Here is a 26,914-nt window from a genome sequence, read left to right as displayed (position 1 = left end):
GTAGCTAATCCTATAATACTAACTAAAGATTTATTAACTATGAAAAAGAAACACATTGTTTACAAGGCTAAAGCAGGTAAACATATGCACACAAGAGTTAGTCTTACTATCCAAAAAGTGATAGTAGCCACTATATATGCAGCCCTATATGTCCTTTAGGGCTAACCCACACTAAGCAGCTTGGGGATCCCTTGCTTATGCTTAAAAATATTGCCCCAAAATTATTCCTTTCCCCCAGAGTTCAAATTGATGGGGCAGGTGTTGGCACCTGTCTCCTCTTCATGGAGGTGTGTGTGTGTATATGTGTGTGTGGGCAATCGACAAAGTCTCTGTCCTTTGATGTTTCACAATGCCTCATTTGGTTTCAGTGGGCCTTCTTTTGTGCAGAATGAGCACTTAACATTAATTAATGTTTCTTTTCTGTTTGAGTTACACGGTTACAGAGGTTTGCAATGCAAATACTCAATATAACATCTGTAACCCATGGTGTAGTTATAAGTGAGATCAACATATGCAGCATTCTACAAGCATTTAATCAAGTCTAAACACTTTTTTTATAAACTTAACAACTATTTTAACACTGCTGACACACAGTTGAGTCAGACTGGTTTCCAGCTATGCATTTATCAGTGTTCAGTGAAGCAAGGGGCCTTGGCATGAGCTGGCACCTGGTCTGCCAACATCACAGATAGCCTGTGGAGAAATAGGACTATATGTGGTACAGATAATTTTTGGAACTAGTCTATGTATCTACTCCACAAGCTAAGGCCCTGATCCAGCAGAGCACTCACACGCATGTTTAGCTTTAAGCACTTGCATAATCAACTAAGTGATTTGAATGAATGGGACTACCTGTTTTTTTGGTCTTGTCATCCCCACAATAGAATGGTGAAGTCTTTTATTTGCATTATTTAACTGCTGCATCCCATAGGCCAGGGCCTTTAACAGATCAGCAAAACCTTTTAGTGTTCTTCAGCAGCTATTGGGTGTGATTCACCACTGGGTTACTCCTGTTTTAAATTGGGTTAACCCTATTAGTAAAATGATACTGAGTCACAAAAGTAGCATTTTTATCCAAAGTGGGTGAGATTTAATGTTCAGAGTGTTAATTTGGATGACACATGTTTGACATACAATCCAAATGGTTGTAGGTGGCAGGATGAGGACTTTAGCTTTAGACATCTAATGACAGAACAAGCAATATTGACCATATATTTTAAAAAGTGGTTTAAAATTAATGGTATTAACCCAGCATAAAAATGGAGTGATGCAATGGGGAGTCAGGTTCATTTTATTTATTTATTTTTTTAAATAGAAACAAGCCCTGCTAGACAGGGTGGAGCACTGAAAGAAAGAGTGTTCCCCCAGCAATAACATGCCCATATCCCTCAATTTCAGTAAATCACAGGTAAAAAGAAACTACAGTGTGGGTCTCATAAGAATGCATGTCTCAAGATTTCTTATATTATTTAGTTCTACTATTTTATTAGTTTATAAAACAAAGAGATGATTGCTCAGATACTTAATCTAAACTTCTGTGTGAAGGGCTTTATAAACTGTGCTAACACTGAGTGGTGTCCAGTGTAGATTGGCACAGATTGTAATGGGTGTAACTCACAGCCTCATGGAGCATGTAAGAAGTCATGCTTTGCTCAGAGGGGAAGTATGTTCTAGTGGTTAGGGCACAAGCTTAGAACCTGGGACAGCTTAGTTCAATTCTTTGCTACACGGCCAAGGGCAGGCTGCATAAACTGGGGAGAAGGGACTCCCCTTGTAACCTCCCTTTGCACATCTACAGAAGGGGCAAGCAAAGTCTGTCCCTTCATATAATCTTTAAGTTTAAAAGTAAATAATTATATTATTAGGCTGAAATTTTCAACAGTGCCCAAGGGATTTGTATGGTTGTTTCCCATGAAAATAAATGGGAATTGGACTTCCAGATCCACTACTCTCCTTCTTCTTCAAATTCTTGGCTCTTTAATTAAGCTCATGAATCTGTTTGTTTCCTTTCACACTGTGGTGAGCTTTCTTGCCCAATGGGTTCTCCTGGGTTCTCCCAGTACTCATTTTCATTCGTTCTGTGTAACTTCTGCCCAAGATGTTTCCCTAAAGCATTCCCTCACAATGCAGAGGCATGAGAGTGTATTTTCTTCTGTTATGCTGGAAGCTCCCTATCTCTGTAATCCTTGTGTTCAAAACCCTCCATTGATTTATGAGCAGTTAAACACTAATTTAGCTGCAGTGGAATTTTAGGCTTTTGAGAGTTCAGTCATAAGATAAGCCACATCACTAAAACTTCTATGTGCTGGTAGTGACAGAACCCAGTTTATTTAGCCTGTGTTTTTAACTCTCCTGCTTCAATTCATACTTCCAATGACCTTATCAGCAGGAGAGCAAAATGAGAACTGAGAAGTAGGAGAAAGAGCTGATACTAAAAGCTTTGATCAAAATTGGTATTTTCTGTTCATTTCAAAGGATTGTTTTCTTTCTTTTATGGCTTTCCCCCATATCTATTCTAAATGGAATCTGAAAGTAAAACGAAAACTACAGAATCAGTATAAAAATATATACTTGTGAGTATAAAAAAATGTGAAGGCATGACATTGTCTGGAAAACCCATGCATATGTTACCACTTCCCTAAGGAAGGCTTGTTTCTCTCTAAGGTACAATCTCTCCCTGAGCCACTCTGCCCTCAATACAATTTTTACTCCAATAGTTACAGATAGCATTAACCATACCAATTGTAATAGTGTACCTATTAAATAGTATGCTTCTGTATATACATGTATACTGTTGCTACAGGTAAGGTTGTACATATCTACCTAGGGGTGTAGTCTGCTCATAGTGAAGGCAAAAGAGCTACATGGCAGGAGCAGAATGCAGAATTTTCCCTTCATTTTGTAGTTTTATTAAGGGCTGCACGTGCAATGGAACTTCAAAGAGTAAGAATGATAAATGATTTGGTTGCAGGGTTAGACAAATCTTTGGTGGGACACATGCCCCTGCTTAATAGGATGGATTTTATGATCCCTGATCCTTTGAGTTTCCAGTAACAGGGGGATGAGTTGTGGGTTTTTTTCTGGTTGGTTATTTTTTGGTTTGGAGTTTGAGCATATTTCTTTGTTTCTATATGGTGGGAGCGAACCTTACAAATAGTTGATTTTCTTTGAATGCTGAATGTAGATGCATTTTTCACTAATTTTATTGTCATGAGGTTTTTCAGAATTGATTTGATTAGTATTGTTAATTGACTTACTGGTAACTGGATGAAAGAAGCACCTGAGATAATTGGGTGAAGTAGCCTTAGAGATGTAGAGAATAACAAGTGCCTTTCTGCAAACTGCTGGCTTGTTTGCACCAAGACAGTCAGATAACATTTTTTTTAAAAATGTTTTGCTTTGTTATCTAATGTTGGTTTGTTCACTGGCCTTTGGGAAATGCCTTCGTAATCTCTGTTCAGTTTCTAGTGGACAGATTTCCCCATCAGCAAAACTGGCACTCATTTGGCATACTTAATGACAGTCTCAGCAGAGAGTCCAATGACTGAACAGACGGGGAGAGTGACCTTTAAAAGTAATTCTTTAATAAAATCACATGCTAAGATTTTGCTGTGTTCCCAGCAAACAGACTGCTATGGCACAGAGGAAAAACTGTAAAACATAAAATACATGTAGTTCTTTGTGTGTGCCCCTTTCTTGCTGCTCTTTCTACAAATGCAGCCACCTTCTAGCTCAGTCTTATATGTCCTGGGAGCAAGATAACTATAGAAGCAGGCCAGGGATAGCATTTGAAAAGCACTAATGTCTTTTGAAAACAAATGGAGGGGAAAATAGGCAAGGATCTCAGTGATGCGGCAGAACAAGCTGTATTTTTAACCTGAAAAAGGAAACAAAACTATCTGCTATTTTCCTATTAAATGCTTCTAACAGGAAGGGTGAAAATGTTGAATTATTTATAGATAAGTGTATTTTCTTATTTGTACCTTAAACCATTGTTACTCTGGTATGAGTTTCTGCAGGGACTACAATACAGGTCCCAGGATGGCCAATATCTATACCCTACTACCCAGCAGCTGTGATAGGGCTGCATCCATTATCAGACTCTATGGAGAGCACCACCACAAGAACCACCACCTCAGAAGGTTTCCCTGACAGCTTCCTTCATGATCCTTGATTAGTCCAGGCACTCTACTTAAGCCTAGGTGGAGTTCCAGGAGGTGTCTATGCAACATGGTGGACCCCATTGTCAGCTGTAGTGATGGATCTGACTCCTGGTTCCTGATGCTGACTTTTTTACCTTCAGTGCTGTTCCTGGTCTCTGATCACGACTCTTCTGACCGCCATGCCCTGGTCGTGATATCTGGCTGCTGAGGGGAACGCAGCCTTTTCCTCGAGTTATACAGTAAAGCCTTGATCCTGCAAACTTGTGTGGTGGTAAGTTACTTGACTCACATGAGAAGAGTGGTTCTAGGACTGAGGCCTCAGTAATCGCATACAACTGATCAAATATAGTAATCACCAGGGATACTAGATATCCATTTGCTGGGGGAAAAAAAAAGTAGAATTTGCATTTTTACATTTTGTGAAAAGAAATAAAAACTAACAACTTAATTTTACTGAAAGTACCAGTGTCACTGACCAGGTTCCCTCACCGCTTGTAGCGCCTCCTCCTGGCTGTCCTGAGGATTACCCCTGACAGGTGCTGCGCCCTCCTCAGAGGTCTCTCTGCCCATGTTCTTCTCAGTCTGAAGCCTCTCTTGGAGATACAGCTTGTCGTCTTTGGCTTGGCCCTCCAGCCAGGTCACTAACTTCCTCCCCTTCCAGAGAAATCAGTCCTTGTGGATCAGCTGTCTGAATTCTCCAATGCCCTGTGCCACTATCCAGTGGCTGGTGTGGGAACCCAGGCCTGCCCTCTGGTTTCCAATCTAGGGACCCTATAACAACCAGCCAATGCCCATGCTGCCTTTGCCGCTGTTTCCCTGGGCTTCTTCTTATATAACTGGCTCCCACCCACTCGGGATGCACCAGCCTTCCAGCTCCCTCCTCTCAGGGGGTAACCTCCTGCTGTGCTCAGCTCTTGGGCTTTATACAGGCTCCTCCTCTTCCTGCCCAGCTAGGCCTGCTTCTAATTAGTAGCCTCCATCTCTCCCCTACTTGCTGCTTAACTGGTTAATTACACCTGCCTGGCCTAATTTACCCTCTCAGGGCGAGTGTGGGGAATACAGCCCATCACAGTCACTTATTCAATGTGCACAATCTCCCCCTCTTGTGGTCAATTTTTGAATGCGCTTTAAGTTTACATAGCTAAACATACTCCAAAAAACAGTTTGCAACGCATAGACGCTACTGAATGTCGTTCAGGGATTAGTGTTTTAATGCATCTCAAATTTTACTTCAGCCTCCAGACGTGAGTAATTAAAGTTATGAAAAGATGCAGAAGATTTTAAAAATCACCCCTAAAGACTGTCATTGAGTTTGGCAAGGATGAATTTCACGTTGATGGTAATGTGCTGTTCTGTCCTGTATGCAGCAAAGCTGTAGATTATGTTTGAAGGCAGACAATTGTAGAACACATGGAAATTGCTAATCATAAACCAAACGAAAATAAATGAAAACATGAGGCTGAAACAGCAGGGCCATTGACAATGGTAAAGAAACAATGCACTATGACTGGATCATTTCAGTGTTTTAGAATTGCCAAAGAACAGCGTGAAACTGTCACGCCAGATGTTGTTTGAGTGTGTGTAAAAGCAGATATTCCTCTGCATAAAATGGATTTACCTGTTGTCAGAGATTTTTTGACCAAACTTGTTAAGGGTCGGTGCTGTTCCCAAGTCAGATCAATTGAAGAAGAAAAGTGGTACCTTCTTAATGAAAGGAAACTCCATTGCCATGATCACTGATGAAACCACCAACTTCTACAATAGAAGAGTTTTCAATATTTTTATTTCAGGTGCTCAAGATAGATCCTCCTAAACATGCTAACATTACCATACCACAGCTTGTAAAGACAGTGTACTTCAGAAAAGTTAATCATGCCACCATTTCACAAGCCTTGATTTCTTGTGTGGTGGCATCTCACTTGATCAATATTAGCATTTGTAATTGACACTGCAAGCTACCTGACAAAAGCTTGGAATGATGTGCTTTGCAACCTGTGGTCAAACTGTGTACTGTGGCAGAGCTCCAACCTTGTCTCAGTGGGTCCCATACTTCCTGGCAGATTACTCTAGCCTCAGAGGCTCACTGTGACCTTTTACATAGCCTTTCTCCCTCTAGAGACAAGGGTCACAGCCTACTGAACCAGTTTCTTCATAAGCCAGCAAGGAGGTTGGTGAGAGAACTCCCACAGTTTCTGTTGTCCCTATAGGCTTATTTCAGAACAGTTTAGCCTCCTGTCCTGACAGGGGCCTGTCTTCCCCTCCCAGGAGGTGTTTCTGTAGTGGCGAGTTGTGGGGAACCCGGTCCCACCCTCTACTCCAGGTTCTGGCCCAGGGACCCTAATGGCAGCAGCTGTTAGCAGCTGACCTTTCACTGCCAGAATTGCTATGTTTTCCTGGGCCACTTCCCCACAGCTCTCCCACTTCTCTCTCTCTACACCTTCTTCACCCTTACCTTCAGGCTCCCTTTCCAGTGGCTTGAGGGTGTCTTCATTAACCAGCCCTTCAGCCACACTTCCTCTTCTTTGGCTCCCTGGCTTTCCTCAGCCTGACTGGAGTGAGCCCTTTTATAGTATCAGAGGGGCCTTAATTAGAGTCAGGTGTTCACATGAGCTTAACAGCCTGACTCTTTGCAGGTTAATTGGAGTCAGGTGTTCTCATTAGCCTAACGGCTTCAACTGACTCTTTGCAGGCTAACTGGAGTCATGTGCCCACCCTAGCCTGGAGCAGCCCCTGCTCTGGCCAGTCAGGGAACAGAAACCTGTTCATCCAGTGGCCATAGAATCATAGAATATCAGGGTTGGAAGGGACCCCAGAAGGTCATCTAGTCCAACCCCCTGCTCGAAGCAGGACCAATTCCCAGTTAAATCATCCCAGCCAGGGCTTTGTCAAGCCTGACCTTAAAAACCTCTAAGGAAGGAGATTCTACTACCTCCCTAGGTAACGCATTCCAGTGTTTCACCACCCTCATAGTGAAGAAGTTTTTCCTAATATCCAATCTAAACCTCCCCCACTGCAACTTGAGACCATTACTCCTCGTTCTGTCATCTGCTACCATTGAGAACAGTCTAGAGCCATCCTCTTTGGAACCCCCTTTCAGGTAGTTGAAAGGAGCTATCAAATCCCCCCTCATTCTTCTCTTCTGCAGACTAAACAATCCCAGCTCCCTCAGCCTCTCCTCATAACTCATGTGTTCTAGACCCCTAATCATTTTTGTTGCCCTGCTAGTATATCTCCCTTCGATTACTCTGCTGTACCCAACTGGCCTCGGTATATCACAGTATGTATTCATTGCTATGCACATATTGTCTCTCTGGCAGGAAATACTTGGAGAGATACCTTTAAGCAAGTGAATGCTTTGATGAAATCACTTTTCGTGAAAGCTTCACCTTGTTGTGAATGGTTTTTCAGATACTTGAATGAACAGAGCATTGATTCACCAACATTTCCACCTAAACCAGTTGTGACCAGGTGGAATACATGGTTCAATAGTGTAAAGTACCATGTACAGTACTACTAGCTGTACATGGGTTCGTGGAGCATGAACAAATGGAACAAAGGAATATATATGTTCTTTGGGAACTAGCCAGTCTGTTAGTGGTAGAAGACATGCACGCTAACCTGAAATACATTGCAGAGAACTGCAGATCCCTGGTGATAGTACTGGACATTTTACAGTCCCCAAAACATCAAATACACAAAGTGCACCACATTATCCTGGATTTAAAATCATGGCTGAAACATCTTGCATCATCAACTGATAATGCAAATGGATCTGCAGCTGCTCAAAGCACTGCTGATAAACTGAGACAGTACAACCTAAAAAATAAACAACCAACAATTGATTTTCTCCTGAACAAATTGGTGCTGCTTATACAGATTATGAAACTGTAAAACAGCAATTAAAGCTGTCTGATTAATGCAACATGGACTTGCCAGTGTATTTAAGGATTGGCAAAGATGTGTTTGGAAGCAATGAGGATCCCATTTACTTCTGGATGGCTGTTGAAGATCATGTTCCCAACGTTGCAAACCATGCAGTAGTTCTCCAACTGACTGTAAATTTAGCTGACATGGAAAGAAGTTTCAGCAAACTTGGGGTGCTTTTCTGTGCTCAATGCCAATGTCTGAAAGATGAAAGTGTGGCTGGAATGCTGCAACTCTATAACCAGTACTAACTCAAAGTGAATAATGTTAATAAAGAAGCAATTTTCACTTTATTTTTTGTGCATTTAAAAAAATCAGTTTTCTGAAAATATAGAATACAGGCAGAAGAATTTGGTATATGTAAGAAATACAAATTAGAATTCTATCTTATTATTAGGGCTGTCAGTTAATCACAGTTAACTCACATGATCAACTCGCACTGTTAAACAATAGAATACCAATTGAAATGTATTAAACATTTTGGATGTTTTTCTACATTTTCATATATACTGTATTCTGTGTTATAATTGAAATCAAAGTGCATATTATTTTCATTACAAATATTTGCACTGTAAAAATGATAAAAGAAACAGTATTTTTCAAATCACCTCTTGTAGTGCAATCTCTTTGTCATAAAAGTGCAACTTACAAATGTAGATTTTTTTTGTTACATAACTTCACTCAAAAACAAAACAATGTAAAACTTCAGAGCCTACAAGTCCACTCACTCCTACTTCTTGTTCAGCCAATCACTAAGACAAACAAGTTTCTTTACATTTACAGGAGATAATGCTGTCCTCTTTTTATTTACGTCACCTGAAAGTAAGAACAGGCATTTGCATGGCACTTTTGTAGCTGGTATTACAAGGTGTTTATGTGCCAGATATGCTAAACTTTTGTATGCCCCTTCATGCTTTGGCCACCATTCCAGAGGACATGCGTCCATGCTGATGACACTTGTTAAAGAAAATAATGTGTTAATTAAATTTGTGACTGAACTCCCTGGGGGAGAATTCTATGTCCCCTGCTCTGTTTTACCCATATTCTGCCATATATTTCGTGTTATAGCAGTCTTGGATGATGACCCAGCACATGTTGTTCATTTTAAGAACACTTTCACTGCAGATTTGGCAAAATGCAAAGAAGGTACCAATGTGAGATTTCTAAAGATAGCTACATTACTCGACCCGAGGTTTAAGAATCTGAAGTGCCTTCCAAAATCTGAGAGGGACAAGGTGTGGAGCATGCTTTTAGAAGTCTAAAAAGAGCAACACTTTGTTGCGGAAACTACAGAACCTGAACCATCAAAAAAGGAAAATCAACCTTCTGCTGGTGGCACCTGACTCAGATAATGAAAATAAACATGCATCAGTCTGCACTGCTTTGGATTGTTATCGAGCAGAGCCTGTTATCAGCATGGACACATGTCCTCTGGAATGGTGGTTGAAGCATGAAGGGACATATGAATCTTTAGTGCATGTGGCACATAAATATCTTGGGACGCCGGCTACAACAGTGCCATGAGGGTTAGGATATAGATATCATAAAGGTCATGCCTGACTAATCTAATCGCCTTTTATGATGAGATTACTGGTTCTGTGGATGAAGGGAAAGCAGTGGATGTATTGTTTCTTGACTTTAGCAAAGCTTTTGACACCGTCTCCCACAGTATTCTTGTCAGCAAGTTAAGGAAGTATGGGCTGGATGAATGCACTATAAGGTGGGTAGAAAGCTGGCTAGATTGTAGGGCTCAACGGGTAGTTATCAATGGCTCCATGTCTAGTTGGCAGCCGGTATCAAGTGGAGTGCCCCAAGGGTCGGTCCTGGGGCCGGTTTTGTTCAATATCTTCATAAATGATCTGGAGGATGGTGTGGATTGCACTCTCAGCAAATTTGCGGATGATACTAAACTGGGAGGAGTGGTAGATACGCTGGAGGGGAGGGATAGGATACAGAAGGACCTAGACAAATTGGAGGATTGGGCCAAAAGAAATCTGATGAGGTTCAATAAGGATAAGTGCAGGGTCCTGCACTTAGGACGGAAGAACCCAATGCACAGCTACAGACTAGGGACCGAATGGCTAGGCAGCAGTTCTGCGGAAAAGGACCTAGGGGTGACAGTGGACGAGAAGCTGGATATGAGTCAGCAGTGTGCCCTTGTTGCCAAGAAGGCCAATGGCATTTTGGGATGTATAAGTAGGGGCATAGCGAGCAGATCGAGGGACGTGATCATTCCCCTCTATTCGACAGTGGTGAGGCCTCATCTGGAGTACTGTGTCCAGTTTTGGGCCCCACACTACAAGAAGGATGTGGATAAATTGGAGAGAGTCCAGCGAAGGGCAACAAAAATGATTAGGGATCTGGAACACATGACTTATGAGGAGAGGCTGAGGGAGCTGGGATTGTTTAGCCTGCAGAAGAGAAGAATGAGGGGGGATTTGATAGCTGCTTTCAACTACCTGAAAGGGGGTTCCAAAGAGGATGGCTCTAGACTGTTCTCAATGGTAGCAGATGACAGAACGAGGAGTAATGGTCTCAAGTTGCAGTGGGGGAGGTTTAGATTGGATATTAGGAAAAACTTTTTCACTAAGAGGGTGGTGAAACACTGGAATGTGTTACCTAGGGAGGTGGTAGAATCTCCTTCCTTAGAGGTTTTTAAGGTCAGGCTTGACAAAGCCCTGGCTGGGATGATTTAACTGGGAATTGGTCCTGCTTCGAGCAGGGGGTTGGACTAGATGACCTTCTGGGGTCCCTTCCAACCCTGATATTCTATGATTCTATGATATTCAGGCCTGTCTGTAAAGGCCTATACTCTAAGAATTTAGGTGTATTCTTATCACTTGGCTAGTTATAGAGGTACAAAAGAAAGAATCAAAATCACTGTCTGCCGGTGTAAGGGCCTTCTCTTACTGTGACAGTTTGTGGCCCTGTGCTTAGGCTCAGGCCTTTGGCTAAGCAGCAGAGGCAGCCATAAGCTGGGAAGTGAACGGTCATATCCTCACATTCCAAACTAGTCACACTGAAATAAGGTGCTATTCGGCTGTTAGGAATACAATCCTGTCCTTATAGTGCCTATTATCTCCAGAGAAAGGGAAGTGCCTAGAAAATGTAAAAGAAAACTTAGTTTGATAGCATCCTGTCTGGCAAGAACTCACTTATCAATAGCTGGGATGTGAAATCCTCACTTCTGTATTGTTTTGTCATTATAGTTCCCACTTTGCTATTGTTTGTCTGTATAATCTCTGTCCAGTTCTGTGATTGTTTCTGTCTGCTGTATAATTAATTTTCCTGGGTGTAAACTAATTAAGGTGGTGGGATATAATTGGGTACATAATCATGATACAGTATGTTAGGATTGGTTAGTTAAATTTCAGGAACATGATTGGTTAAGGTACAGCAAAGCAGAACTCAAGTTTTACTATATAGTCTGCCGTCAATCAGGAAGTAGAGGGGTGGGGGTGGGCATGCGGGTGAGGGAAATGGGAACAGGGAATGTGGGTAAGGAAATTGGAATCATGTTTTGCTAAAAGGGGAAATGGGAACAGGGAATGGGGCTGAGGAAACTGGAATCATGTTTGGCTAAGGGCAGGAATGGGAACAGGGACATCAAATTGTTTGCACCTTTGGACTTCGGGTATTGTTGCTCTCTGTTCATGCGAGAAGGACCAGGGAAGTAAGTGGGTGAAGGAATAAGCCCCCTAACAATGAGAACACCTGTTCTCACTTTCAGGTGATATTGTAAACAAGGAGCAGGCAGCAGTATCTTCTGCAAATGTAAACAAACTTGTTTGAGCGATTGGCTGAACAAGAAGTAGGACTGAGTGGGCTTGCAGCTCTAAAATTTTATATTGTTTTGTTTTTGAATGCAGTTTTTTTTACATAATTATACATTTGTAATTTCAACTTTCATGGCAAAGAGATTGCACTACAATACTTGTATTAGGTGAATTGGAAAATACTATTTTGTTTTTTTACAGTGCAAATACTTGTAATAAAAAATAAATATAAAGTGACCACTATACACTTTGTATTCTATGTTGTAACTGAAATCAATATATTTGAAAATCTAGAAAACATCCAAAAATATTTAAATAATTGGTATTCTATTATTGTTTAAGAGTGCGATTAATTGCGATGAATTTTTTTTAGTCGCTTAACAGTCCTATTTATTATAATGATTGATGGCAGTGGTAGGCTTCGATCTTGCTTAAAAATTGTAACAATATCAATAAAACATTGTGTTCAACTGATACCTATATATATTGTAGCTAGGGAAACAAAAATTCTGCATTTCATTTTAATTTCAGAAAAACACAGATTTTTGTGGAGAATTTGGGGTTTTTTTATCACGAAAAACTAGGATCCCTGGAAATGACATACATATATTATAATAATCACATACAGTAGACCAATAATAAGCCTGAGCAGTCTTAATTTACATCCATTCATTAGGAATGTTTTAAACAGAAACTATTCCAGTATAACATACATATTAAAAGGGGGCCAGACACTGCACCCTTACTAACAATCAGTAGTGCTTCACTCTGCAAATAGTCCCATTGACTTCAGTAGGACTAAACACTGAGAAAGGTAATATCCAACGTACATAAGGGTGACAAAATCTGACCTATGAATAGCTTTTTTTTTTTTCATATGGGTGGCCCTTCGACTTGTCACAAATTTAGTGCCCAAGCTGGAAATTCACTTTTTAGCTAAGAGGATTTTAATGATTAAAAAAGCTTGTGTTTCATCCATAGTTATAGGAAACAGAGCATGCTGTGATAGGCTGTAGTCTTGTATTTCCTTGTGGGTTGTTTTTTTTGGTTCTAAATGAAGATTTTTTTCCATAGTACACCATCCAGGATTCTGTACGGAAAGAAGACCGGAGTTATTTAGTCTGACATTATTATGTGCGTTATGGTGCCAGGTGCTTTACAAATGCAGAGTAAGACAGTGTCTGCCCACATTGACAAGAGAGACAAAGAGGAAACAGGTGATTTTTCTGCAAGATCATACAAATTAATGACACAGCCAGAACTAGAACCAATGTCTCCTGCTGCTCAGTCCATTGCACTGTCCACTAGACAACATTGCCTCTTTTTCTTTTTTCCAGAGATTCCAAGGCTGGAAGGCACTGTTGAGATCATCTAGGCTGACCTGTACAACACAAACCATAGAAATTCCCCAAAATAATTCTTGGAGCAGATCTTTTAGAAAAACACCTAGTCTTGATTTAAAAATTGTCAGTGATAGAGAATCCACCATGACCCTTTGTAGATTGTGCCAGTGATTAATTACTCTCACTGTTAAAAATGTATGCTTTATTTCCAGTCTGAATTTGTCTAGCTTCAACTTCCAGTTGCAATTATCTGGTTTAATGAAGAAGCACACACTATGAACAAGTAATCTGCCACAGGCTCTCATTTTCCCTGCAAACCAGGGAATAAAAAAACACAGTAACAGTAAAATAACATTGAAACACCAGGATGCTGCAGATCTGATATACAGAATTTGTAGAACTATTTGACAATATAAAATGTGCAGCTGTAACAAACCCACAGCAACATACATGTAGAAGCCATCAGTTGTCAGTGAGAATTGAAACCAGCCTCTTGCATCTAAGTGCAAATCCCTGCCACTTTGGCCAAAAAAGTTAATTCCTGAAACTTTCTTTTTCTGGCCAAGCCTTAAGTGATCAACCAAATTAGCAGACAACTAGCAAACATGAGAAATCAGTCAGATGCGCCACTGCTTGTTCCACCTAAGGGTAGGTCTGCACTTTGAGATGGAGGTTTACATTCCAGCTCAAGGAGACACACCCACACTAGCTCCAACTGATCTAGCATGCTAAAAATAGAATGTAGCTGCAGTGGGGGGAAGAGCTAGCCACCTTAACTCTGTACCTAACATGTACTTGGGGTGGCTAGGCCATCCAGCCACTCACACAGCTACGCTGCTTTCTTAAATTAACTTTTTATTAAGGCAAAGTTACAATAAAATATTAACACCCTACATTGCACATTATTTATTCAGGACCAGATTGAATATTCAAAGAACCTGGCTAAAGATTCTGACTTGCTGGCTGGGGAGCCTTCCTCCTCTGAATATGCTACAAACGGTGAGCAAATTTCTAAATACTTATGTTCTTTAGTGCTTCTCTTGTGTATGGACCTCTTAGGAAAGCTTTTCCATTTAAAAGGACAGCCCATGTTTTACTGTACCACAGTTCCATAGGAGGATATGCATTAGCTTGATCAGAGGTAGAGTGGGTATGTCTCTTCCAGCTATAGTTTACAACTCCAGCTTGAAGTGTCCACATACCTGTGACATTTTATCAGGGTGTCCATAACTGTGAGTAACCTTGTTACCTCTCTGCCTCAACAAGAAAGAGATTTGATACTGCTAATCTGTGTGTCAGCTCCCTGACACTCCAGTCTGTTGGCTAGCCCAACAAATGCCTTATGACCCTGACAGCCCTTACTTTGCCTTGTCTGTAACATCTGGTGCACTTCAGTTCCCAAACCCCCTTGAAAAGTGTTCCCTTGTGCTATCCAGTCCCTGTCACTGGGCACTCACAGAAATGACCAAGTCTCCACTGAGACAGGATACACACCAACCTGTTGGCTTAGCAGGGGAAGCACGCTTTGCTTTTATTATAAATTCATCTCAGTGCTGCTATATTAAACAAGAATAGGTTTATTAATAAAGTCCAGAGATTTAAGAGATACTAAGCAAAGATAATAGATACAGAAAATAGTTAAATAAAAGTATAACACAATTTCTAGTGACTAAAACATAACATGCTACAATCCTTTGGCTAAAACAGTTTTCTCACCCTCTGCAGAGCTTGCTGATTTTCAGTTATATCAGCCTCCAGATTTTCCATGAGTCAGTCTTCTCTGCCAGGAGTGTTCCTCAGTGAAAAGGGTCCCCAAATGTCTTTTTGCTTCACCTTATATTTCTCCAAAATGCATTGTTTTGATCCCAGGTCATCTTGCTCGTTCATGCTAATTTTACATTCCTAAATCAACCTGGCTTTTTCTGTTGAATTACATGCAAATGGGACCTCCTTTGTGTTGATTTCACAATGTTTAATTTACATTAGAGTTGGGGAGATATCTATCTTTCCTCCTGTCTGGAAGAAAAACCTGTTTCCCCCTTTGGTTGCAGATTTTAAAGACATGTAACTATCCATAATTTCTTATATGGGCTTAATACCTACAATTCACAATGATAAATGACCAGAGTGTATTAACAACTTTCATTTAATGTCTTACAAGGTGATCTTTATAGATAAATACCATGACAGCAGTGTGTTAGGTACAGTGAGTTTGTCAGGACTGATAGGAGTTGCTGACAGAGTAGTGAACCACAATGCCCTAAGAAAATGCTAATAAAATGCAATTAGTAGGGCTGTTGTTTTTGCCATTACACATTTCAGCACATATCACATCATGGACATATGGAGAGACAGCATGCTCCAGTGAATAGGGCTTCCTCTGTTGGCTAGTGGCCCGCTGTGTATTTTGTGTGAGTCACTTCCCCTCTCTCTGCCTCTATCCCTCCCACCCTTTGTCTGTCTTGTATAGTAAAATGGTGCCCCATTCATGGTTGGGGTCTTGGCATGGAGTCCATTTATGGTAGGTGGTGTCCCTCCTGGCCTTTCTAAGGATTAGCCTCTCTCTCTCTCTCTGTCTCTCTCTCTGTGAGACTCACTGTGTTCTCTCTTCATGACTTAGCCCTTCAGCCAGCTCACTATGTGTTTTTTCCCCTTTCCAGGTTATCAAAGTCCTTCCTTACTAGCAATCTTAGGCAGTCTTCCCATTCACTGCCCCTATGGTGCCACTTCCTCAGTGGCTGGTAGCAGAACCAGGCCCACCCTCTACTCTGGGTTCCAGTTCAGATTGACTCTGACTCTGTAGTAATCTGTGTGGCTTTTTCCTCCATCTCATGTAATGACTCCTCCCCAGTTCCTCACCACACACAAGGAAGTCCTTAGCAGCATGACTCCAATCAGGTAGAACCTGGAGCTTCTTCCATTGGAGACAAACACTGGAATGCTGCCCATATCCAGGAGGGAAGAAGACCAGAGAAACTTTGAGTAGAACCTTGCAGAGATCAAGTGGAATAACATACACAGGAGAACACAGTACCCTACACCAAAAATTGGAGGGGAGGCGCTGGTGGTAATTTTGGAACCACTGAAGAATTCCAAGAATAGAGGTGGGGGGTTGTCTGTTTGTTTCCAAAGAGCTATTTAAAAAAAATAAACAAACAAATCTGTCACTAAGTTACATTTGGAAAAAGAATAGAACATCAAAAATGCCAGGACTACTTCTGCTAACTAGATTCCATGACATCATGAAGTTAAGTTGACCAGCATTCTTCTATTTAAATATAACATTGCAGGTGCCTACTTTTTGCTATTGTGGAAATAATTATCTGAAATTAAATGTCACTAAATCAAGCTTCTAATTAGTAAGAAAGCATGAAATTGTTTGAAAAATCCCTGAAGCATATTTTACTACTTCTGTTTTTTTTTTAAAATAAAAGTTTACAACCTCACAATGCAAAGTAGTTTGTTATGAAACATGAGAGAGCACTGTTGTCTTTAGACTATCAAACATTTTTGCTCTAACTTTTCAGTCAAGCAAGCAATTCAGAAGAGCATACACATTTCTCTGAGCTATAATGACTCTCACTGACTGCCCAGTTCTCACAGTGCAAAAACACAGAAATTGAGTGCAATGTCAACTATAACGCCTACTCACTAAACTATTTCAAAGGGTTGTTGTGAGGATTCCTAATATAAAGTTTGTAAATGGCTAAAACATAAATGACAGGTTTCAGAGTAGCAGCTGTGTTAGTCTGTATTTGCAAAAAGAAAAGGAATACTTAGAATATCAGGGTTGGAAGGGACCTCAGGAGGTCATCTCGTCCAACCCCCTGTCAAAGGAGGACCAATCCCCAATTTTTGCCCCAGATCCTAAATGGCCCCTTCACAGATTGAATTTACAACCCTGGGTTTAGCAGCCTAATGCTCAAACCACTGAGCTATCCCTCCCCCTTGTTTTAGAAACTAACAAATTTATTTGAGCATAAGCTTTCGTGAGCTACAGATCACTTCATTGAATGAAGTCAGTATGAATGAATGTCAGTTAGTTGTGGTATTAATTTCTATAGGGTACAATTCTGAAAGAGTTTATCAGATTTAAGAATCTAATCTGTGAACAGAGGATGGAGCTTGACTGTTCTCAGTGGTGGCAGATGACAGAACAAGGAGCAATGGTCTAAAGTTTCAGTGGGGGAGGTCTAGGTTGGATATTAGGAAACACTATTTCATGAGGAGGGTAGTTAAGCACTGGAATACGTTACCTAGGGAGGTGGTGGAATCTCCATCCTTAGAGATTTTTAAGGCCCGGCTTGACAAAGCCCTGTCTGGGATGATTTAGTTGGGGTTGGTCCTGCTTTGAGCAGGGGGTTGGACTAGATGACCTCCTGAGGTCTCTTCCAAACCTAATCTTCTATGATTCTATACACTAATGAGACTTCATGTGTGTTTAAGGGTCCACTCTAGGATACCTGTATGTGGGACTGGGGCACAAATTGATAACTAAAGGACAGTTTCTGCAACCCTTAAGCACATGAATATTCACACTGAAGTCAACTACTTACCTAATGTGACTGAGTCTATGTGTGTTAGAAAGTGTTGACTGGAATATGCCCCCTGATTCCAGCTCCGTAGCTGGCAAGCTTGAATCTGAATGGTTCATTTATAATGTCCATTTTCTCACTGAAGTCAGCATCTTACCTGAAGTCAGTGGAACTACTTGTCTGAGTCAGGATTAATGGATCAAGCCCTAATATAAGCTCCTCCATTGACAAAGCTGAAATGATGAACACTTCATTTCCAGTGTCATTTGAACAAGGAAAAAAATAGTATCAGGCTATGAGAATCTAGTCATGGATCATGCTCCTCTGAATTAATTATCTCATTAAATCAGACCTCATGAATATTAGGAAACTGAATACAAGTCTCTTTGAGTCATTATTTAGCAATGATGACAATATATAGGATAGCTGACATTTATTTTTAAAGTATACTTCCATTTTTAATGGTACAAATGAGTTTTTCCCCACACAATAATGATAACTTTTAATAGAATAGGACTTCTTACTCATTTGGAACCAAATTCTTTTGAAATGGTGTCGAAACTCAGACTGAATAGAATTAAGGGACACAAATGAGCCTTCACCTACATTTAATCCAGCCTTGGACATTAATCTTGGACAGACTGTATGGTTAACAACCATATTTAAATCTGAATAGCCATCAAAAGCTATGTAAATAGATCATTTGTAATATATATTTGCTAGCAAGCTTAATGCATACCAGCAGCACTGCTCATCTATAAGTGCAGCTGTTTGTGCAATACATGGTAAAATATTCACAAATTACACTGCTTATCCATTCATTTTCCCTCTCTGTTTGCTGTCTCTACCTTACATCCTGCATTACTGTATCTGTTGCTTTCCTAAGAGATGGTGCACCTTAATTTTTTATAACCAATTATAATACTCTCCAACTCTGTCCTCATCATTTAAAGTGCTGCCAAGTGGCAGCATTATCCTACAAACACTAGGACTGTAATAAGCTCTAATTGGGTCCACATGCTTGTTTCACCTAACAGATTCACAAGGCAATAGAAGGGTACAAGGTATGATGGCTTTTACTAGAGCAGTACCACATGGCTAAGTAGTAATTTATGCTGAATGAACACTGGAGAAAATGTACACATACAGCCATGGTGTACTGTGCATTTCATGCTAAGAAATCATAATGGGAAATGGTCAGTCTCCAAGCAATTAATACCAAGTAAATGACACTGCTTTCTCATTTACTTTTTCACCCAGGATTAGATTTTAAGGCTAAGGCATATGAAGCTAAAAAAGAAGCAAATGGTTGAAAATTAAACAAAAATGGGAAAGAGACTAATGAAATCTTAGGGCACTCAAGAACTTGCATTGATACACTGTTGCCAGTGCCTGAATTACCAGCAAGGCACAGGGGAGATGCACCAGACCTCATTTCTCTCTGGTGCTGGCTGAAAAATGAAAAAAATTGTTGAGAAAAGGGGGCAAAGTGGTGGTAAGGAGAGTCATGAGTTATCGTAGGGCTGGCACACTGTGTTTGCAATCCATAAATATGGGGTTTGACTGGTGTGTGTGCATGTGTGTGTGTATAAACTGCTGTAGTACAGTACCTGGCTAGCCCACAAGGGGAGTAATCCACTCTGCTACTAGTAGAGTGGTGATTTTAAATTAATAAGAGTTAATTAATGCCTACAGAGGCATCATGTGCCCTGTTAAAGTTGTTCAGAGAAATGGGGGAGACTAGGTTGGTACCTTTCTATATCAAACAAAGGGAAGCGAGGTGCCTTTTCTCAGAACACTTACCCTCTCTCCCACAAAGACCTCCTGAACCACAGAGCTCTAGAGGAGCTCTCAAAGAGAGGGGGATGTAAGATTTAATCATACAGGATTCAACCGTGCATCCACTGATGTTCCACCCTTGGTTGCAATAAGATCAGGAACATGTCCATGTGTCTTTTGCTCCTTTGTAACTAAGCTTTGGAGAGAGCTGTTCAACATTTTTCAAAATTTGAAATGTTGATGACATTTACAAGCTAGGAAAAACAAACGGAAAACTGTTCATTGTTTTGAAATACTTTCCCCAGTTTCTGATCAACTTCAGAGCTGATATGTACTCCTCCCAGGAGAGTGGCATTCTGTAGTAAATACCATTTGAACAGGAAACATCCTAACAACAACAAAACCGAGTGGAGTATGTTCCATGTTATACGCACTGCTGTTAAATGGAATACAGCTCTTTATTCTCCCAAAGCCCATTCTCATACCTGTGACTACAAGGTACCCATTGCATCATCTACCTCAGACCAGATGGAGCCAATCATTTCCTTGCTGACTACTAGTTTTAGCTTATTTGTGTTTGTTCTGATTCCCATTTCCCCTTAAAAGGAAAACTGCTTTTCCCTTAACTTACAAGCATGATGGCTATTATCTTGGCTGACACATCAGGGATTGAACCAGGGACTTTTAGAGAGAAAAGGAGGAGCTGCTACAGACACACATCCTCTGAGGAATGGCATACTCTCCAAGCTTGCACCAAAAACTTCCATCATTGAACACAACCAGGTTGAAAGAGGAACTGAAAGTTTCACAGCATTCCCTGCTCACGCTGTCTCAATATAACTAATTACACAGCCTGACCCCTTGATTGTAGTTTGCCTGGTCACAAGCTAGCTCCTAGTTCTCCTAATTCAAGGCAACAAGTTGCATATAAATACCATAATGAGTTGGGTTCTGCAGTTTTAGGACCACCACAGAGCTTCACTTACGGCCATACATTTGAAAAGGCAAAACTGCCCCAACTTGCGTTTCTAAGTTGAAGTCAGGAAAAATTAAAGGTAATGAAACTACAAAATCTGCTGTAGTGTATACAGCTTTCACATTACTGTAGTTATTTATCTGGTAGCAGTGCTTCATCTGAAGCGTCATATGTTTTTGTGATCAAAGCTTCTACGATGAAACATTTCTCTGTGCCAGACCTAGTCTGAACTCTGAAATGCTTTGAAATCCTATGTACACCATTATCAACACACACAAAGGTGAGAGGATTAGACTGAAATAAATACATAGCATGGAAAAAGAAAAGGAGGACTTGTGGCACCTTAGAGACTAACAAATTTATTTGAGCACAAGCTTTCATGAGCTACAGCTCACTTCATCGGATGCATTCAGTGGAAAATACAGTGGGGAGTGTGGAAACAGTAGCGAACTTTAAGGACCCGATTCTCCACTGCCTTATACCTTAGGTAGTCATCTACACCTGTGCAATGTGGACATAAAACAGTACTAGTCTGATATCATAGAGTTTTTCACCCACTTTTCACATGGAACTTAATTTTTAAATTATTTTTTTAAAAAGCCAATAGAAAGTTTAAAATCTTCCTTTCTCAATTTGCAGTCTCTCTCTATCTACCTGTATCCATAGATGAGTGTAACTTGGGGATGGTTTGGAGTCTTTAAATTTTGTTGGCCTAAATTGATTGGTTTTGTTTTGTTTTGCAAAGCCAAAATATGGTTCAGATCCTGATTCCATTGGGAACAACCATCCATAGATTGGGATGGTTCAGATGAATAGTTCTGGTTTTGGTCTGTCTCTAGCTGTATGTAGTTTACAAAATTTGCCAGAGCTTAGGTAAGTTTATCTTTGATTCTAATGAACACATCCAATTCTTTTTAATAGAATAACAGTACAAGACAAGTCAAGAGAATTTATAGAGCTAATTTTGGTTTGGCGAAAAGAGCACCATCGTCAGGTGTGTGTAGCAGGAATTGTCATGATCCCGTGCCTGAAATTGCTAGAAATATTTTTTTACCAATTTGTACATTAATTCACTGTAAAAGTCAAACTTGGCAGATGTGAAAAACCTGTGGGGCTTCTTCACAGACTTCCCAGCATGCTTTTTAAATCTGATCACACTGTTTCCAGGTTTACACTGGATTTTAAAAGTGTGGGTAAAAAGAACAGGAGTACTTGTGGCAACTTAGAGACTAACAAATTTATTTGAGCATAAGCTTTCATGAGCTATAGCTCACTCAAATAAATTTGTTAGTCTCTAAGGTGCCACAAGTCCTCCTGTTCTTTTTGCGGATACAGACTAACGCGGCTGCTACTCTGAAAAGGGTTAGTGTGTATGATTAGCCCAGAGTTACAGGGAGAGTCCATTGCCTGCTGAGGCTCCTTGGACATGCACTGCTAGAAGGGGCATGTTTTCTTCTGGAGTGTAGATGCAGAAGAGTGTGTGGTTTTGTTTCTGTTCTTTTTATAATCTCTCTCTCAACACTCGGAAGATGACACAGATGTTTTTATTAATGTCAATTAGCTTTTGTCCATTTGGCACTTACAGCTATCCTATCTCCAGCATGTCAATATTTATATTTTTACCTCAGGAACATAACCAGTGGATAAATGAGATGAACTATGACATCCACTGACAAAAGAAATATATTCCATGGCCAATTACTATATAGCCATTTGGAAAAACAAATTGGATTATTTCCTGGAGTCACTAAGCATGAGTCTATGATGCTATTTAAAAACCTACTGCCATGTACTATGAAAACTTCTGATAATGAATCTCAAATAATTGTCAATCGGAATGAGTCTTTCATGTTTTCCCAGAAACATGCTTGTGGTTCTGTGAAAAAGAACTTTGTTATAATAGGAGTTGGGGGGGGGGGGGGGAGGGGGAAATCCCCTAATGCTTGTAAATGGAGCTCTAGAAGGCTATTTTCTTTCTTTCTTTCTTTTTTTTTTTTTGGAATGTCTTTGCATTCAGTCTTTGTTACATTCAGTTCTTCTTTTTGCTAGATTTAGGAGTTCAAAAATTGGTTGACTTTCCAGATGTCTTGAGGATTCCACAGATTGCAAATGCTAAAGGGAATACCTGTGTTAGCAAAGTGTAGCATTTCTCCCTTCCTCTTCCTTCTATTCATAAACACGATAAATTCTCCACTTTGAGCTGTCTCACTTTCAAATCACCTTCAACTTGTAATAAGTGATTAAAACTCCACATTCGTTGCTGTTGTATGAAAGTGACATTTTTAATTTTTTTGTTTTTGTTTTTATTAATGGCAGTGCCGAAAAGATTACCACTGCAAACAAATTTACTGAGGCAGTCTTCTAGCAGAAAGATTGAAATTTTCACCCGGTTCTTAAAGGATTTTGTGCCACTCTCACAAAATACCTTTCAATGAACTGGTGATAATTTTTAAAAATAGACTAGTGGTTAGCATTAATGTCACTTATCATTTATCAATACTGGGTATTCAAATATCTACATGTTTTATGTTAAACAATTTGATAGCTTAGCTGGGAAAATATAATATAAAGTGACATGAAGTTATGGAGCACCCGAGGTAAAGAAATTCACTGCAGGAAATAAATGTGCACTGTGGGTGTGCTCTTCAATGGATTTTGGAACAAGCCCAATGCATATAAAGAGTAAGGTAGATAAGATGTGTAGGGATACAGGAAACCTGGGTTCGATTCCCTGATTTGCCTCAGACTTTGTATGTATCCTTAAGCAAGACTGTCAGTCTTTCCGTGTGTCAGTTCCCACTCTGTAAAATGGGAATAATAGGCCTGCCCTACCTTATAGGAGTGCTGTGAAAGTAAATGCATTAAAGATTGTGAGGTGCTCAGATAGACTGTCATAAAAGGCCATATAAGTACCTTAGGTAGATATATAGTTTACATAATAAGCCAAAAGCAAGATCCCTGTGGCATTCTAATATGACACATTTTAATATTTGATGGTTATCTCTTTGTTTGAGGTCACAGGACTGGGACTCCAGAGATCGGGATTCAATTGCTGGCTTGTCAGAGATTCCCTGTGCAACTTTAGGCAAGTCACTTAATTTCTGTGTGCCTCAGTTCCCCATCTGTAAAATGGAGAATAATCATACTTCCTTTCTTATGCCCTTTGTCTGTCTTGTCTGTAAGCTCTGCAGAGCACAGACTGTCTCCTATTGTGTGTAACCACCTAGTACAATGGGGCTTCTATCTCAGTTGTAACCGATAGGTGCTACTGGAATACAAATAAATGCATAATAAAAACTGAATTTGTATGTTTTTCTCTTTCTGAGTGAAAAATGTAAGAAGAAAAAACCTGGTATTGAGGATGGAATTGTAAAAAATAACAGCTCTTGGAGAGAGTGAAGAAACAGAAGTATCCTGGCTAAAACAATAAAGAAGATGAAGAAAAATGTTAAAAGGCCACTTATGGAAATATGGAATCAGCAATTTAATGCAGATGCTGTTAAGTCAATAGGAAAAACCTCAGCTTTTCTGACACTGGTGAGAATAATGCCCTTTGTGGTGCTTAAAGATTTATATGCCCCATAGGAGCTGAGTGGAACACTGGAGTCAGCATTTTTACAACACATGCGGATATCTGAGCAAATCAGGAATGTCTGTGTTTCATAAATGTTCTACTGAAATGTTCACTGGTAGCCAGATCTGATGCCCTTACTCATGCTGAATAGCACCTTAAACCATGAGTAGCCCTACTGAAATCTATGGGGGGAGTAAATTGGAGTAAGGTGGCAAAAAATTTGTGCCAGGAGACCAACAACTCTTCTGTCAGGCTAGGACTCCAGTGTAAAACCAGGGAAAATAAACATTATTGCTACAGATAGGCCCAAGCATCAGAGTCTAGATCTTCACTGTCCCAAAATTCTGAGGCATTTGGATCTGGGATTTTACTTCAGCCCACTATAGAGCTAGGAACTGGCTATCCAAATCCTTGGATCTTCTCCCCACCCCCACCCCCACCCTCCATCCCCCACGGATCCTCACAGATGGAGATGCCTTCAAGGGAACCTCATCGTTTCCATTCTGGTCGATGGAGAGAAACATGTTTTGTTATTCTCTGCATGTGGACAGCAAAAGTTTATGAGAGGAGACCGTCAGCTCCTTAATTACCCTTAGCATCCAGGAGTCTGTCTTACTGGTGAAAATCCAAGAGACCTCTTCAAACAGAGAATGGGTGACACCGTTTGCAAATGTGTCCACATCTCTGAGTCTGTAAACCTTGTCTTTTGGATGCTGATCTTTCTTGAATCAAAACCGTGGTGGCAAATTGTTAAAGTGGTGAGGGGAGCTTGACTCCAATTGTCATTAACATGAATCACGTCACTAAACCCCATGTACTGTGCTGATTTCATTTAAAACGTAACTAAAATCTCATTTACGCTCAAGTACCGGGAAGCCTGTCCCCTCTCGCTGGCTTGGGAAAGCAACACTGCACCTCCTCCTGCATTAGTGTGGAGAAAGCTCCTACAATTGTTTCAGTCTATGTCAGCCATTGCTTACAGAGGCGTAACTCCCCTGACTTGAGTGAAGTTCTCGCTGATTTACACAAGCATGAGAGAAGAACGAGTCCTTTAGTCAGCAAACTCATAAGCCATATCCAAGTGAGAACACATTTTGTGTTTGGCATGAATTGCTTCAGATAAAATACACCAAATTGGAGCCTGAGCCTAGGTAAGCTCTGCCATCTCCCATTACCAGGTAGAATAGCGACACTGCCTGAAAAGCAGAAGTAGACTTGGGCCAAAGGTGAAGTTAGAGTTTATGCAAATATGTAATAATGAAAACAATGCTCAGAAACTCGGCATAGTCACATATACATGTTAGAAGTATTGGTGGAGGACTAAGAAACAGTAAAAGGGCCAGAAACATACTCTAAGGGCAAAGATCAAAAGGCTTGGAGATACAATTCCTTATGGATGATGTGTCTGTCCATTTAGACAGTTTGTGTGTCTATTCAGGACCTGATCCTGCATGCTCCCTGTTTGGTCTGAGGCACCCTCAACGCCAGTTAAGTCAGCACCTTGTTGGAGAAACTCAGCAAATCACAGAATCAGGCTATACTTTGAATACAGTTCAGCTAAGCATTCAGGACTCGATTTGCCTCTGACTTAAAGCTATTTGTTTCACAAGGTCAACTCTGCTGACTTACACTGGTGTAAGTGAGAGCAGATTCAGTAACTCAGGCTTACAGATCTTATCTGAACTAATCTCCTGCATATTATTGTTCCAACTCAAGGATTTTCCTCTTCTGCTGGAGGCCTGTGATACATGCCTAATATTTGGGCCCTTTTTTCTTTCTGCTAGTCATCCAACTAGATCTGATTCTGCTACCAGCTAACCTCACCGCCTCAGTAATAAATAAGTACCATCTGTTCAGCTGCGTAAATATTACTTGGCTTCCCATTGGAATTGGTACTTGGACCTCTGCTGGTTTTAATCACTATAAATGACTTGAAAGAAGAAAACAACTGTGAACTAGTTCAAATTACTGATGACACTAAATTGTGGAGAAGAAGAGGACACAGAGGAAATAACCAATCAAACATAGATGGATTTCAATCTGCTATGTAACTGTGCTGATACATAGCAAAGCAAGTACAACGGTGACAGCTGTAAAGTAATACGCACTGGGAAAAGCTATAAAAATAGAAGGAAAAAATTACAAAAACAAAAGAATAAAAAAGCTTTTAGATGCTCCTTGGGAATAACTTCTTACTATTCTCTTTAAAAGGAAGAACTATGTGAAGCATCAGTTAAATTGCCAAATGAGGACAAAAGTCACTAGGAGAGAAGATTGAGAGTCCAAGGAGTTTTTACAATGCAATTAATTTTTGCATAGCATTAGCATCCTACAGACAAGTATTACACAGTGCTTTGCTGTGGAGAGGCAGGGAAAAGAGCAGATAATGCTTTAGAAAAATTGATACAATGACTGTCACATTGGCAGAAAGAAAAATGATTTATGGAGATGGAGCAGAGGAAAAGAGAGCTGCAATTTAAAGAAGTGAATGGTTATGATAATATTGTGCAATTCTCTAGTGAAACACCTACTGCATGAGAATATTATAACACATATAGTTCCTGTCTTTTTTTTTTTTTTTAATAACAAAAAAGGCAGGCAAATTCAGACTAGGACTAAAAATCTCAGGGCCGATTCTGCCTTCCAAAGCCATGTGGAATAGTACTTTATGCCACAAGTAGTTCCACTGATGCAGTATAGATACTGAAAAACAATGAAGTCCCGTGAGTGGATAATATAGAAGCAGAACTAATTAAAAGTGGTGGTGAGACACTCATACAAGCATAACATAAGCTTGTCAATGCCATTTGGGATTCTGAAAGATGGCCCAAGAGTTGGACACAG

At 40.3% G+C, this 26,914-nt stretch overlaps 1 long non-coding RNA gene across 1 annotated transcript; it reads left to right on the top strand.

Annotated features, from left to right (window-relative positions):
- Positions 1 to 215: 215 nt before the first annotated feature.
- On the top strand, positions 216 to 16,590 carry LOC125633488 (uncharacterized). Its single transcript, XR_007355628.2, has 4 exons — positions 216 to 4,434; positions 12,938 to 13,080; positions 14,121 to 14,205; positions 15,867 to 16,590. It is a non-coding gene; the product is annotated as an uncharacterized LOC125633488 (long non-coding RNA).
- Positions 16,591 to 26,914: the final 10,324 nt, after the last annotated feature.

This window comes from Caretta caretta, chromosome 3 (assembly GCF_965140235.1).
Source record: "Caretta caretta isolate rCarCar2 chromosome 3, rCarCar1.hap1, whole genome shotgun sequence".
In the NCBI taxonomy this organism is placed as follows: Eukaryota; Metazoa; Chordata; order Testudines; family Cheloniidae; genus Caretta; species Caretta caretta.
The sequence above is the reverse complement of the archived record's forward strand: the minus strand, read 5'-3'. Positions and strand labels throughout refer to the sequence as shown.